General features: G+C 42.7%; 1 long non-coding RNA gene across 1 annotated transcript; it reads right to left on the bottom strand.

The window, feature by feature from the left end:
• Window positions 1-857: 857 nt before the first annotated feature.
• LOC115128980 (uncharacterized) lies at window positions 858-10,786 on the bottom strand. Its single transcript, XR_003863580.2, has 3 exons — window positions 10,372-10,786; window positions 1,364-1,499; window positions 858-1,270 (listed from the first exon to the last, which is right to left on the bottom strand). It is a non-coding gene; the product is annotated as an uncharacterized LOC115128980 (long non-coding RNA).
• Window positions 10,787-15,155: the final 4,369 nt, after the last annotated feature.

Raw genomic sequence — 15,155 nt, 5'->3', positions numbered from 1 at the left:
TTCAGGTGGAAATTGAGAACAAGGGATGCAGCCATAAGAGGTACATACTTGGCTGTCACAACAACAAATGATTTACATTATACTTATTCTGCCACGCTAATGTGTTACCCGACCTGCCAACTCTAGTAAGAGAAGTTCATCTCAATCTAATTCGCTAGTCTTAGATACGTCGCGTAAATACTTTGTCTTTGCCTGCCTTTGAACGTCTAGGTAATTAGAAAAGAGGATTTTTGCCTATATGTGACCGACCGGCTTAATTCGGTCTTATGTAGCAAAATTTGAAATGGTGTTTTAATGTCCTTTCAACTTCCTGGAGACAACCCTACCAAATTGGCTTATGGCATTATCTACACCTACTTGGTGGAATCTACAGGTTTACATAAATATCCAAATGCAGAAGAATATTATAGCTGTTATTTGGATACAGCTCACTAGTCCTTACTACAAGCTAACTAGCAAGCTTTGTGCAATACACATAGCTAGTGAGATACAAACAAGTGTTACCGACTTACCGGTGATGAAGTGCTTTGAACACACATACATGTATTGAGTAACAGGAGCTCACAGCTTTCCATCATAATCATCGCAGCGTAATTGCCAGAAACCAGGAGGTTCTTCTAACCTGGTTCATGTGCAGTTGATGAAACTTCATTTGGTTGTCTTTTTCTCCTACTATTGTTCAAACAAAATGCTACGCAACAGCTTATCAGCATCTTAAAAGCAGAGCTATTTTAAGAAAGTGTTGGAATCGTCTTTTCGGCTGATAATCATGACGTACCTTCCATGCGACAGTCTATCTGTTCACGCTAAAATTTTACATTTAGATGAACATGTATTTAATTAAGACACCATGGAAGTGTGTTAAAAGTGACCAACCAAGGACATCCAAAATGTTTATAGAATGATAAAATAAAAAAAATGAATACAGCCGTTGTCATGTTATAAGTAGGCAATTTAACATATGAGTAATGGGCTGTACCATACTCAGGGGCCTGCCTACAGCATCTATAGGTTAAGTTACACAACAATGTCTTGGAGTGTGCCATTCTGCATAACAGATATTGGAATGGTGTTCTGTTCATTCAAGGCTTACAAACGCTATCATCTAATTTCCCCATCCATCTCCCTATCGACTATTTAAATTTACAGGCTGCAAGTCAATGTCTTTCTGGTCTCTTAGAAGCTGGGTCGGAATGTCTTCCTGCCAATCTTGTAGACTGGTGTGGGAGGACCACTGGCAGAAGTCTTAAAACGATGTCACCTTGTGCATCTGGAGAGAAATGTTTAGTGATTAACCTGATCGTTTCAGGCAAAAAAATGAATGAGCATCTGGCACCACCAGCATGGTTCTTTCAAACTATACCTGCACTTTGAAGAGAAGATCTTGGGCCTGCTCGTCTCAGCTGGCAAAGCAAAGTTTTTGGTCCTTGAAGACCCCAATCCAGTTCAGTGAGGTTCACCGAGCAGTCCGGGTTTCAAATAGAGAAGTCCTGAACAATCTGTAGTAAAGCAGACAAACAATTACTTTTCCAATGCAGTTCATCATTAGTCTAACACCTAACTCTCAACACCTCAGTCTGGAATGGCTCTTTGATGTTGTCGGCACAATGCGTCGATAATGAAGGGGGCTGTGCTTTTACTGGTTTGCGCACCTCTGTGTCTCACTCAAACGGGGCTCAAACACCCACAGCCACACCTCAGCCCCCTAACACCGCCCCCTTTTATTACAATGGTTGGATTTTCAAATCTTAACAATGAGAAGTCTCAACCCGAGGGGGGGAAAAAAAACATTGAGAGAACCCTGTCGCACAATTTATGAGTGAACATTGCATTAACAAACAGCCTCCTTTCCAGACCAGTGTGGTCCTATCCAATATTCCCTCTAAACTGCACGCAGGCGTGCAGCTCCCCGGGACTGTCATGCAGAAAAAAGATCAGCCCACGCAGAGAAGCGTGAGTTCTCGTTAGTTAACACTATCAATGTTTCCCTTTACTGTTGGAATTGTGATCGAATTAACACAATATTATCCACTTTCAATGCAACATACCGAAACAAAATGAATTATGCACGATTTAGTATCCAAAATGAACTATTCAAGAGATTGGTTATCAATGATAATGTGGAAGATGTAGATGCTGTTTTACACAGGATCAATACATCTGTGTGTCCCCCCCCAGAGCTCTGTCCCCTCACTCTCAAAAGAGAATTTATCCATTTTACTAACCCTCAAACTTCGGAATCAAAAAGGCCAGGTTACACTCAGTCAGCATATCCTTTACAAAGCTGTCCATTGGCCTTGACCTCTGCATTTAAGTACAGAATAAAGAGATGTTAGAAACAATGCTAGCTAGCAGTGAAGGCTCCTCAGAGGAGGATCATCCTCCTCAGAAATTTCAGAAAAATAAAGTGACACATTAAAAAAAAGTGATCCTTTTCAGATAAAACTATACTAAATATATTCACGGCACCAAATAATTTATTAAAATACACTGTTTTGCAATGAAGGTCTACAGTAGCCTCAGCAGCACTCTGTAGGGTAGCACCATGGTGTAGCCGGAGGTCAGCTAGCTTATGTCCTCCTCTTTGTATTAAAGTCAATGTACCCAAACTAGGCGGCTCGTGGTTCACTCCCTTCCATAGACTTACACAGTAATTATGACAACTTCCCGGTGGAAGTCCTCCAAACTATCAGAGCTTGTGTAGCATGAACTGACATCTTGTCCACCCAATCAAAGGATCAGAGAATGAATGAATCTAGTACTGAAAGCATTACTTAGCTAGTGTCAAATGCAGCTAGCTAGTTTAGCCTACTCAAATAACTGGCTCAAACAGAGAGGGATGCTATGTTAGCTAGCTGGCTATGGCTATCCAACACTGGAACTCTTTGCCAATTGAGCCCCCCGGTGTAACTGCCAAACGGGTTGCTGCTGACTATACTGTACTGCATGATTGTAGCGGGTTTGTTCTAGTAGCTATGTTGACTATGACATGACAATGATTTACTGTAGATATTACTGCACTGTTGGAGCTAGAAACGCAAGCATTTTGCTACACTCGCAATAACATCTGCTAAACATGTGTATGTGACAAATAACATTTGATTTGATTTAGTGTTAAACGTTTTCAAACTTCTAGCAACATTTTGTGGCACAATATGTTAGTTTGCATCAAATTTGCCATAAACCTGCGAGATGTTTTCTGCAACAAATTTGTTTTTGTAAGATAATTAAGGCCAACCCCATTTAGTCGACTGGTCGACTATTTGGTTGATAGGCTGTTGGTCTACCGAGAATTCTTTAGTCGAGCAGTCGGCTAGTTATTTATTTTTCTTCATGGTGGACAAGACACTGGTCACATTCGTGCATGTCTCAGTGGTCTAATCCATTGCGTAGGCCACGGGGATGGCGCAGTCCATCAATCTAAGAAATGTGATACTGAAATAGTATATGCTTATATTATATAAAAATAAGTGCAGCAATAATAAATAAAATACTATTTTATAACAAATGCGCCTTCTCTCACGTTGGGTACGGTCCGCGGTTCTGAAACATAATCGTCAGTGGGCCGTAGAATTGGTGCCTTTCCCTATGTTGCTATGTGCATAATAGCTAAATTAACTAGCCTATTGGGATTGAGAACAATGCAGCGCCGGCAGCAGCAGCAGAGACGAGGTAACAGCCTTAGCCTAATTGTCTAAGAAAATTGAGAGGAAACCAACTTAATTAGGTCTATAATCAATAGCCTGACTTTAAATAGATAAATCACCCATATACAGTGCCTTCGGAAAATGTAACTTTACAGCATTATTCTAAAATGGAATGTTTCAAAAATAATCCTCAATCTACTCACAATACCCCATAATTCAGGGAAGTCAGGAACCAATATACTCAGTCAGTTTGAAAAGCTAGCCTTAGCTTTCCTAACAGACAATTGTCTCCTGTAGCACTAATTCCAAAAAGTTTTGGGACACTGTAAAGTCCATGGAGAATAAGAGCACCTCCTCCCAGCTGCCCACTGCACTGAGGATAGGAAACACTGTCACCACCAATAAATCTACGATAATCGAGAATTTCAATAAGCATTTTTCTACGGCTGGCAATGCTTTCTACCTGGCTACACCTACCCTGGCCAACATCTCAGCACCCCCTGCAGCAACTTGCCCCCCCCCCCCACCCGCACACCCCTTCTTCAACCAGACCCAAGGTCCTAAACGATGTCCTAACCGCCATCGATAAAATACATTACTGTGCAGCAGTCTTCGTCAACCTGTCCAAGGCTTTCGACTCTGTCAATCACCGCATTCTTATCAGCAGACTCAATAACCTTGGCTTCTCAAATGACTGCCTCGCCCGGTTCACCAACTACTTCTCTGATAGAGTCCAGTGTGTCAAATCGGAGGGCCTGTTGTCCGGACCTCTGGCAGTCTCTATGGGGGTGCCACTGGGTTCAATTCTCAGGCCGACTCTTTTCTCTGTATATATCAATGATGTTGCTCTTGCTGCTGGTGATTCTCTGACCCACCTCTACGCAGATGACACCATTCTGCATATTTCTGGCTCTTTATTGGACACTGTGTTAACAAACCTCCAGATGAGCGTCAATGCCATACAACACTCCTTCCGTGGCCTCCAACGCCTCTTAAATGCAAGAAACTAAATGCATGCTCTTCAACCGATCGCTGCCCGCACAACTAACATCACTACTCTGGATGGTTCTGACTTAGAATATGTGGACAACTACAAACACCTAGGTGTCTGGTTAGACTGTAGACTCACATCAAGCATCTCCAATCCAAAATTAAATCTCGAGTCGGCCTCCTATTTCGCAACAAATCCTTAACTTATGCTGCCAAACATACCCTTGTAAAACTGACTATCCTACCGATCCTAGACTTCGGTGATGTAATTTACAAAATAGCCTCCAACACTCTTCTCAGCAAACTGGATGTAGTCCATCACAGTGCCACCCATTTTGTCACCAAAGCCCCATATACTACCCACCACTGCGACCTGTATGCTCTCGTTGGCTGGCCCTCGCTTCATATTCGTCGCCAAACCCACTGGCTCCAGGTCATCTAAGTCTTTGCTAGGTAAAGCCCCGCCTTATCTCAGCTCACTGGTCACCATAGCAACACCCACCCGTAGCACGCGCTCCAGAAGGTACATTTCACTGGTCATCCCCAAAGCCAACACTTCCTTTGGCCGCCTTTCCTTCCAGTTCGCTGCTGCCAATGACTGGATTGAATTGCAAAAATCACTGAAGCTGGAGTCTCACACCTCCCTCACTTTAAGCATCAGCTGTCAGAGCAGCTTACAGATCATTGCACCTGTACACAGCCCATCTGTAAATAGCCCACCCAGCTACCTCATCCTTGTATTATTTATTTTTTGCTCCTTTGCACCCCAGTATCTCTACTTGCACATCTATCACTCCAGTGTTAATGCTAAATTGTAATTATTTTGCCACTATGGCCTATTTATTCCCTTACATCCCTAATCTTACATTTGCACACACTGTATATAGATTTTTATATTGTGTTATTGACGTTTTGTTTATCCCATGTGTAACTCTGTCGCACTGCTTTGCCTTATCTTGGCCAGGGTGCAGTTATAAACGAGAACGTGTTCAACTGTCCTACCTGGTTAAATAAAGGTGAAATATATATTTTAAAGAATGTCAGTGGAGTTGTTTATTTTTCCACAAAAAAAATGCTAAAACAGAAATGTCCTGAGTAACTAAGTATTCAACCCTTTTGTTAAGGCAAGCGTATATACTTTAAGAGTAGAAATGTGCTTAAGTCACAAGTTGCATGGACTCTGTATGAAGTAAGTGTTTAACATGATATCTGAATGACTACCTCATCTCTGTACACCACACACACATCATTTTCAGGTCCCTCAGTCTAGCAGTGAATTTCAAACACAAAGGCCTGGGAGGTTTTCCAATACCTTGCAAAGAAGGGTGCCTATTGGCAGATGGATAAAAAAATGCCTGCTATTGAATATCCCTTTGAGCATGGTGTAGTTATTACACTTTTGATGGTGTATCAATACATCACTACAAAGATACAGGCTGCCTTCCTAAGTCAGTTGCCGGAGAGGAAGTAAACCGCTCTGGGATTTCACCATGAGGCGAATGGTGACTTAAACAGTTAAAAGTTCAACGAGATATTTCAGTATTTTGGCAATGAGGCCCTTTCTCTACTTCCCCAGAGTCAGATTAACTTGTGGATTCAACTTTTTATGTCCCTGTGTCCAGTATGTAGGAAGTAGTTTTGCGAGCCAGGGCTAACTAGCGTTAGCGCAATGACTGGACATCTAGCGGCAGATACCCATAGACTTCGTCATTGCACTAACTTCCTTCATAATGGTCACAGACAAAGCGTATCCACAAGTTCACCTGTACAGAATAAAAAAATATGTATCCTGTTTGCAGTAAAGCACTAAAGTAGAACTGCAAAGAATTGTGGCAAAGAAATTAACTTTGTCCTAAATACAAAGCAGCATATTTGGGGCAAATCCAACAACACATCACTGAGTACTACTCTTCATATTTTCAAGCATGGGGTGGTTGCATCATGTTATGGGTATGCTTGTCATCAAGGTCTGGGGAGTTTTTCACATAAAAAGAAGCAGAATAGAGCTTAGCATAGCTCGTCATCAAGCTCGAGACCCTGGGTCTCGACCCCGCCCTGTGCAACTGGGTACTGGACTTCCTGACGGGCCGCCCCCAGGTGGTGAGGGTAGGCAACAACATCTCCTCCCCGCTGATCCTCAACACGGGGGCCCCACAAGGGTGCGTTCTGAGCCCTCTCCTGTACTCCCTGTTCACCCACGACTGCGTGGCCACGCACGCCTCCAACTCAATCATCAAGTTTGCGGACGACACAACAGTGGTAGGCTTGATTACCAACAACGACGAGACGGCCTACAGGGAGGAGGTGAGGGCCCTCGGAGTGTGGTGTCAGGAAAATAACCTCACACTCAACGTCAACAAAATTAAGGAGATGATTGTGGACTTCAGGAAACAGCAGAGGGAACACCCCCCTATCCACATCGATGGAACAATAGTGGAGAGGGTAGCAAGTTTTAAGTTCCTCGGCATACACATCACAGACAAACTGAATTGGTCCACTCACACTGACAGCGTCGTGAAGAAGGCGCAGCAGCGCCTCTTCAACCTCAGGAGGCTGAAGAAATTTGGCTTGTCACCAAAAGCACTCACAAACTTCTACAGATGCACAATCGAGAGCATCCTGGCGGGCTGTATCACCGCCTGGTACGGCAACTGCTCCGCCCTCAACCGTAAGGCTCTCCAGAGGGTAGTGAGGTCTGCACAACGCATCACCGGGGGCAAACTACCTGCCCTCCAGGACACCTACACCACCCGATGTTACAGGAAGGCCATAAAGATCATCAAGGACATCAACCACCCCGCTATCATCCAGAAGGCGAGGTCAGTACAGGTGCATCAAAGCTGGGACCGAGAGACTGAAAAACAGCTTCTATCTCAAGGCCATCAGACTGCTAAACAGCCTCCACTAACATTGAGTGGCTGCTGCCAACACACTGTCATTGACACTGACCCAACTCCAGCCACTTTAGTAATGGGAATTGATGGGAAATTATGTAAATATATCACTAGCCACTTTAAACAATGCTACCTTATATAATGTTACTTACCCTACATTATTCATCTCATATGCATACGTATATACTGTACTCTACATCATCCTTATGTAATACATGTATCACTAGCCACTTTAACTATGCCACTTTGTTTACTTTGTCTACATACTCATCTCATATGTATATACTGTACTCGATACCATCTACTGTATGCTGCTCTGTACCATCACTCATTCATATATCCTTATGTACATATTCTTTATCCCCTTACACTGTGTATAAGACAGTAGTTTTAGAATTGTTAGTTAGATTACTTGTTGGTTATCACTGCATTGTCGGAACTAGAAGCACAAGCATTTCGCTACACTCGCATTAACATCTGCTAACCATGTGTATGTGACAAATCAAATTTGATTTGATTTGAGTCTGCTTTCCAGCAGACACTGGGAGACAAATTCACCTTTCAGCAGGACAATGACCTAAAAGACAAGGCCAAATATGCACTTGAGTAGCTTACCAAGACGATATTGAATATTCCTAAGTGGCCTTGTTACAGTTTAATTAAATGGGCTTAAACTAATTGCAAGACTTAAATGACTGTCTAGCAATGATCAACAACCAACTTGACAGAGCTTGAAGATGTCATTTCTTTTTCAACTTATTTTGTATTATTCAATTCCAACATACAGGTACTGCACTGATTGTTATTGAAAAATAAGAGACCTAACCTAAAGCAAGATAACTATAACAAACAAACCTTAACAAAAGCAGTGACACTAGCAAGATTTAACACACACCCGAGTGGGTTGGGATGCGTACTGTACATACTTTGAAGGAATCAGTTAATACATACACATGTAGGCTACAGTCCATAAAAAGGAAGGGGTCATTGATCAGAATCCATCCCTAGTCCCAATGAATCTCCCATGTTGTTCAGTTAGTAATGACCATCTGTCCACAAATTGATCTAGCATAATAGAAACCTTTAATTAAGATTATAGCATGTTCTTATAATTTACATCCGTTCCTCTGTTGGATGTTAGTTTAACCCTTTAAACCCCAATAGAATTCTACAATGCTGCTGTAGATTACTGAGAATTGAAGTAAAGCTCATTTTCTCACACATTTCAAACAGACAGAGCTCAAAAATAAAGAACAAATGACAATTACAAGTTAAAGAGCACATCCTCTATATGACACCACATTTGTGTCAAGGAATAACATTCATTGCTTTCCAATGTGTAAATAAACTATCAAACAACAGTTAACACTCAAAAGAACAAAAACCATAGAGTATTTAAATTCTAGTAAATTACTCACTCAAAATGTAACAATATACTTTATATATAAGAATATCAAAAACGTAACCAGAGGACAATATTCATAAAGTATTTCAAAACTCAATGCTATTTGATTGAGAACGATTCTTTATTCTGTAATGATGTAAAAATAAACGAGAGACCATGTCAAAATGTAGGTAACCTCAATAAGATGTAGTACAGACCAGGCCTGACAATGTAGAAATAGTAGCCTACTTTGACAACAATTCAGTGAACACAAGAAGTATTAGATACAAAAACAACTGTTCAGAGACAATGTGTAGGACAAATTCATATTTCACACTCACTTTAGTCTTTGCGTTTGCCTAAAGGTCATGGAACTTCTGGAAGCACTGCCCAATCCTGCAAATTGGCACAGAACACAGTGCACCCAAAGGAGGTTTCGACACATCTGCCACTCTTTGCCCTGCGTCCACTCCGGATGCACACACACCCTCATGCACCCTTCAAACTTCACCTGCTTTCAAATGAGTTACAACTCAGTCCACACGCCCTGGTGCCACAGTCTTGGCTCCCCTCTTCCTGCCACTGTAGCCATATCACAAAGTGAATGGACAAACTGCATTTTGAATGCCTTCAGAGACCAGTGCCTGCGGTTTCTGGGAAGGGGCCTTTGCAGGGTCCCCCACACAATATATGCATTTACGATGGCAATGTTGAGCATCCCCCGAAACACATACTTCCACTATTTTCTGCCTGAACGTTCAACATTGTAATAGCGCCTAAATTGGTCAAGATGGTCAACCCCACCTATTTTCTTGTTGTAATCCATTACAAGCTCTGCAAAAGATATACATTTCTACAACTTTAAACATATCCAAAACCCCAGCCACTTTCACTTTAGGCCAAGGATGTGTGGTACAAGGGTGAAAGGTGGGACTTGGGGCAGACACTCACTTTAGGCCAAGGATGTGTGGTCCAAGGGTGAAAGGTGGGACTTGGGGCAGACACCTTCCATGGAAATGTAGGCTCCCCTTCTCGGGTGTGCGGAGAGTACACTCTTCCTCCTCTGCGAGGTAATGTATGTATAGGCTATGAATATCTGCACCTAGCACACCAAACCCAACCGATAAAAACGAATTACTCTAGCCTTGGCTTCATTTCGGTGGCCAGTTAACTGGATGTCTGTATGGCTAGCTGGAGGAAGTGCCAGCTGAGGTTGACGCTTCGTGAGCGCAGCCCACTTTTATTACCTGACTAACTAGCTAGCTATAGCAAGCAGCTTGGGTCGTTTCCATATGAATTACACCGGTAGAAACAAGACAACCAACTAGATACAGCTAAACACTGAAACTATTTCCATGAGACAGAGAGCAATCATTCATGACATGATTTGCTCATTTGTGAGCTATTCCCCAAATTCCACAGCATCACACATATCTGCTGTTTACTTTTCACTCACCTCGACATCATGGCTTTTCAAAGTGCGTGTCCGAATAATCAACCAACATTAGCCTCTTTCACTGTGAAAAGTCGTGTCTGCTTCGGCGCCGTCATTTTGAGTAATTGTATTTAACCAAATTCTTATTTACAATGACCGCAAAACCCCGGACGACGCTGGGCCAATTGTGTGCCGCCCTATGGGACTCCCAATCACGGCCGGATGTCATACAACCTGTATTCGAACCAGGGACTGTAGGGACGCTTTTTGCACGGAGGCGCCACTCCGGAGCCCTGTAATGAATTGAAAATAAACGCTGTAAAGTCAAATGACAGCGTACCCTGTTTCTGGTGTGATGGGATGAGAACTCGATCGGGTGGAATACGACGATACGAGCAAAGAATAATGAGGTTAATTTAAACATATTTGAAACAAGCGCTTATTTCAGAGAGCGCTATGAGCCACGCCCCAGTGGGCAGAGCTAGGCGTGTTGGACTGCGACACATTTTAATACATTCAAACCTCTTTTAGTGGCTCCGCCATTGTTCTGTGTAGCCTAGTTAGGCTTTTTTTATCCGTTATTTTACCAGGTAAATTGACTGAGAACACGTTCTCATTTGCAGCAACGACCTGGGGAATAGTTACAGGGGAGAGGAGGGGGATTAATGAGCCAATTCTAAACTGGGGATTATTAGGTGACCGTGATGGTTTGAGGGCCAGATTGGGAATTTAGCCAGGACACCCGGGGTTAACACCCCTACTCTTATGATAAGTGCCATGGGATCTTTAATGACCTCTGAGAGTCAGGACACCCGTTTAACATCCCATCCGAAAGACGGCACCCTACACAGGGCATTGGGATATATTTTTTTAGACCAGAGGAAAGAGTGCCTCCTACTGGCCCTCCAACACCACTTCCAGCAGCATCTGGTCTCCCATCCAGGAACTGATCAGGACCAACCCTGCTTAGCTTCAGAAGCAAGCCAGCAGTGGTATGCTTTTATTTGAGACCAGTGTATTGCAGTTAATTTAGTCTTTTACTTAAGCAAAATATCTTTGAGTAGAAAACATGGAAACATACCAGTGTCGATTACTACTTTTTATTTCACTCTAGTTGAGTAAAAGTAGTTTTGTTCTGGTCGCAAGAGAATCCAGAAAATTGCAGTAAACAGCCCCACACTCAGGTAGAAAACTGAATGTTCTATTCTCAGCCAGGCCCATCTTTTAAAAGAAAACAATTTAATGATATCTTTATTTGAGCAAAATAAGTAGTTATGTTGTGATCACAAGAAAATCCTATTAATTCAGGTAAAGAGCCCCACAGTCAGGCAAACAAATCTGAATATTCTATGAAAGTGAGAACAATTACTTTCCCTGGATGATATGGCTTCTACCTACAAATATTATCAGAGTAAATGAATAGCTGTCATTCACTGCTATCAACGTGTCAAATATAAACACATGATTTACACAGACCTTCATGGGAAAAGGCGTTCCATGGTCTGTTTTGTCAACGAGCCCAATGTATTCCAAAACCTTGTGGTAACCCGATTATCCCAATGATTTAGGTAGCCTAATAAATCATTTATGTTCTATTGTGAACTGCCTGGGACTCGTTGTTTTCATGTTTTCTACTCAAATATATTTAACTTATTAATTGCAAATATATTAGCCTAACTAGGCTAAACAGAACCATAGCGGACTTTTAAAATAAGAGGCTTTATATCATATTAAAACGTGTTCAACATGCCTAGCTCTGTCCACTGGGGGCGTGGATTACCGAGAGCTCTCTGAAATAAACGCTTGTAGTAATTGTCCTATTCCGCCAGATCGAGTTCTCAACACCTGTTTCTGGTTGACGACAATAGCCACGCGAATACGACAACAGGTTGTTAGGAAGTTCATTTTGCGATATTGACACATTGTTAGAAAAACAAGGCAGTTCCCGGCCGCTATAGTAAATTAGAGAAAGACTGTATATGTGTTCTAAAGGGTTTTAAAATATATATTTTTATTGTTGCATTGTATCTCAATCCACCACATCTGCCCATGTCGCACTTCTGCATCTGTGGTGAAAGGTGACAAAGCTAGAGCGGTTTCGTCAGACCATGAGACGTCCTGAAAATCGGTCTTCTCACAAAATCGTCTGTAGCTTCCCCTCGGGGTACGTGGGCAGTCTCCAGGGGGTACCTGGGAGATTATACATTTTATATATATATATATAATATATATCTTAATAGGAAGAAAAACATTTACTGAGGCCACTGGTGTGACATCTCTAGTTATTTTATATTTACAGTGCCTTCGGAAAGTATTCAGACCCCTTGACTTTCCACATTTCGTTACGTTACAGCCGTATTCTAAAATTAATTACATGTCCTTTCCCCCCTCATCAATCTAAACACCATAATGACAAAGCAAAGCTTCTAAAAATGTTTTTAGAAATATTCCATTTACATAAGTATTCATACCCTTTACTCAGTACTTTGTTGAAGCACCTTTGGGTAGCGATTACGGCATCAAGTCTTCTTGGGCATGAGTTTCCCATTCTCTGCAGATCCTCTCCAGCTCTGCCAGGTTGGACGGAGAGCGTTGCTGCACAGCTATTTTCAGGTCTCTCCGGAGAATTTCGATCAGGTTCAAGTCTGGGCTCTGGCTGGGCCACTCAAGGACATTCAGAGACTTGTCTCAAAGCCACTCCTGCGTCGTCTTGGCTGTGTGCTTCGGGTCGTTGTCCTATTGAAAGGTGAACCATCTTTCACCCAGTCTATGGTCCTGAGCACTCTGGAGCAGGTTTCCATCAAGGACCTCTGTACTTTGCTCCGTTCATATTTGCCTCGATCCTGACTAGTCTCCCAGTCCCTGCCACTGAAAAACCTCCCCACAGCATGATGCTGCCACCACCATGCTTCACCGGGGGGATGATGCCAGGTTTCCTCCAGATGTGACGCTTGGCATTCAGGCCCAATAATTTTAAGACATGGTTTCATCAGACCAGAGAATCTTGTTTCTCATGGTCTGAGAGTCTTTAGGTGCCTTTTGGCTAACTTTAATCAGGCTGAAATGGGCTTTTTACTGAAGAGTGGCTTCCGTCTGGCCACTCTACCATAAAGGCCTGATTGGTGGAGTGCTACAGAGATGGTTGTCCTTCTGGAAGGTTCTCCCAACTCCACAGAGGAACTCTAGAGCTCTGTCAGAGTGACCATCAGGTTCTTGGTCACCTCCCTGACCAAGGCCTTTCTCCCCCAATTGCTCAGTTTGGCCAGGCGGCCAGGTCTAGGACGAGTCTTGATGGTTCCAAACATCTTCCATTTAAGAATGATGGAGGCCACTGTGTTCTTGGACCTTCAATGCTGCAGACATTTTTTGTACCCTTCCCCAGATCTGTGCCTTGACACAATCCTGTCTCGGAGCTCTATGGACAATTCCTTCAACCTCATGGTTGGTTTTTGTTCTGATGTGCACTGTCAACTGTGGGAGCTTATATAGACAGGTGTGTGCCTTTCCAAATCATGTCCAATCAATTGAATTTACCACTGGTGGACACCAATCAAGTTGTAGAAACATCTCAAGGTCGCTCAATAGGAAAAGGAAGCACCTGAGCTCAATTTCGAGTCTCGTTGCAAAGGGTCTGAATACTTATGTAAGTAAAGTATTTTAAAAAATGTAATACATTTGCAAAAATGTCAAACTGTTTTTGCTTTGTCATTATGGGGTATTGTGTGTAGATTGCTGAGGATTTTTTTTACTTAACCAATTTTAGAATAAGGCTGTAATGTAACAAAATGTGGAAAAAGTCAAGGGATCTGAACACTTTCCGAACACTTTCCGCCCCATACTTATTTTCCACCATAATTTGCAAATAAATTCATTACAAATCCTACAATGTGATTTTCTGGATTGTTTTTTCTAATTTTGTCTGCCATAGTTGAAGTGTACCTATGATGAAAATGACAGGTCTCTCTCATCTTTTTAAGTGGAAGAACTTGCACAATTGGTGGCTGACTAAATACTTTTTTTGCCCCACTGTACATATTACCTCTGTTATTATCTATGCATAGTCACATAACTCTACCTACATGTACATCAGTGGAGGCTTGGGGTATAAGCTATTTAGAAGCCTCTTGGATCTCCGGTACCACTTGCCGTGCGGTAGCAGAGAGAACAGTCTGACTAGGGTGCCTGGAGTCTTTGGAAATTTTTAGGGCCTTCTTCTGACACTACCTGGTATAGATGTCCTGGATGGCAGGAAGCTTGACACCAGTGATGTACTGGGCCGTACGCACTACCCTCTGCAGTGTCTTGCGGTCGGAGGCCAAGTAGTTTCCATACCGGGCAGTGATGCAACTCGTCAGGATGCTCTCGATGGTGCAGCTGTAGAACCTTTTGAGGATCTGAGGACCCATGCCAAATATTTTCAGTCTCCTGAGGGGGAATAGGTTTTGTCGTGCCCTCCTCACAACTGTCTTGGTGAGCTTGGGCCATGTTAGTTTGTTGGTGATGTGGACACCAAGGAACTTGAAGCTCTCAACCTGCTCCAATACAGCCCCGTCGATGAGAATGGGGGCATACTCAGTGTTTCGTCCCAGGGTCTTCAGTTTAGTGATGAGCTTTGAGGGCACTATGGTGTTGAACGCTGAGATGTAATCAATTCTCACATGGGTGTTCCTTTTGTCCAGGTGTGAAAGGGTAGTATGGAGTGCAATAGAGATTGCATCATCTGTGGATCTGTTGGGGCGGTATGCAAATTGGAGTGAGTCAAGGGTTTCTGGGATAATGGTGTTGGTGTGAGCCATGACCAGCCT

Source organism: Oncorhynchus nerka, linkage group LG4, assembly GCF_034236695.1.
Source record: "Oncorhynchus nerka isolate Pitt River linkage group LG4, Oner_Uvic_2.0, whole genome shotgun sequence".
NCBI classification, from domain to species: domain Eukaryota; kingdom Metazoa; phylum Chordata; class Actinopteri; order Salmoniformes; family Salmonidae; genus Oncorhynchus; species Oncorhynchus nerka.
The sequence above is the reverse complement of the archived record's forward strand: the minus strand, read 5'-3'. Positions and strand labels throughout refer to the sequence as shown.